Source organism: Protopterus annectens, chromosome 2.part1 (genome assembly GCF_019279795.1).
Source record: "Protopterus annectens isolate FY-2018-M chromosome 2.part1, PAN1.0, whole genome shotgun sequence".
In the NCBI taxonomy this organism is placed as follows: Eukaryota; Metazoa; Chordata; order Ceratodontiformes; family Protopteridae; genus Protopterus; species Protopterus annectens.
In genome coordinates this window covers 1,146,047,837-1,146,048,873 of record NC_056729.1, presented here as the reverse complement: position 1 = coordinate 1,146,048,873, position 1,037 = coordinate 1,146,047,837, and the positions used below count along the sequence as shown (strand labels likewise).

General features: G+C 45.1%; 1 protein-coding gene across 2 annotated transcripts in view; it reads right to left on the bottom strand.

Annotated features, from left to right (window-relative positions):
• Positions 1 to 1,037, bottom strand: part of CCDC25 (coiled-coil domain containing 25) — a gene marked incomplete in the record, with an annotated part of 783,974 nt that overhangs the window by 323,450 nt on the left and 459,487 nt on the right.

Here is a 1,037-nt window from a genome sequence, read left to right as displayed (position 1 = left end):
TTTTTATATTCAAATTCTCATTTAGTCCTGGTGTTAGTTCTGCATTCAGTCTGAATTGCCATTTGAGCTCCCTGACTTCAAGTAGGAAGTACGTGTCTCCGAAAAATGGAGCTATTTGTTCAAGTACAAAAAATTTGAACCCTGTGAATCCAGTGCAACTAGTACTGTGTTTTCCTAGTGCATTGCCAGGGTTATGGGATCTTACTGCTCCTAGGTGTTCTTTGATGCGGTCTGATAATTTCCTGGTGGTTTTGCCGACGTAAAATGCTGGGCAAGAGTCGCATTCTGCTGCATAGACCACGGAAATGGTGTGGCAAAAATAAAATCTTTGGAAGCAGACTTTGAGGGAGCAATGTTGGAAAATGAATTGCCCCACCAAGATGTATTTGCAAGACACACAATTGCCGCAGGTGAACATCCCTTTGGGGGCTGTGGTAATGCTGCTGTTGTCCAAAAGGAGATATTAACCCTCAGGAAGAATCAGCTCCACAATACTGTGTTCAATCTGACGAACAGATACCTCACTCCAGCACACCTGCTACTATTAAGCAAAGGCTTCTCTTTCCTGCCCTCGCAAAGAGCGAGGACCCCTGATGTGCTACTCGACCTCAGGCTCTACCTGAGGAAACTGAACCTTAAAATCATCTACAATGACCAGGAGGAGGACGCTACGGCAACCCAGGGCACCCAGAGTCAAACTGCCAACAAACTCAGGAGAAGTATGTACACCCCAGCCATCAATAATACCCTCCAAGCCTTCCAAAATGTATGCGAGTTTGAGATCAGAACTCTACTCAAACAACCCAGTAACCACAAATGGTTCAACCTCACAGAGGCAGAAAAAAGAGCATTAAACGACCTCAGCTCGGACAGAAGCCTGAGGATCATGAAGGCTGACAAAGGCACGGGCATTGTTCTCATGGAACAAACTGCCTATGCCAACAAATTAAACGAGCTGCTAAATAAACGAGAGTACTACCAAGCGGTCACCCTACAAGAAGCCATCAATAACTTCTCCAGTATTGATAACCTACTCA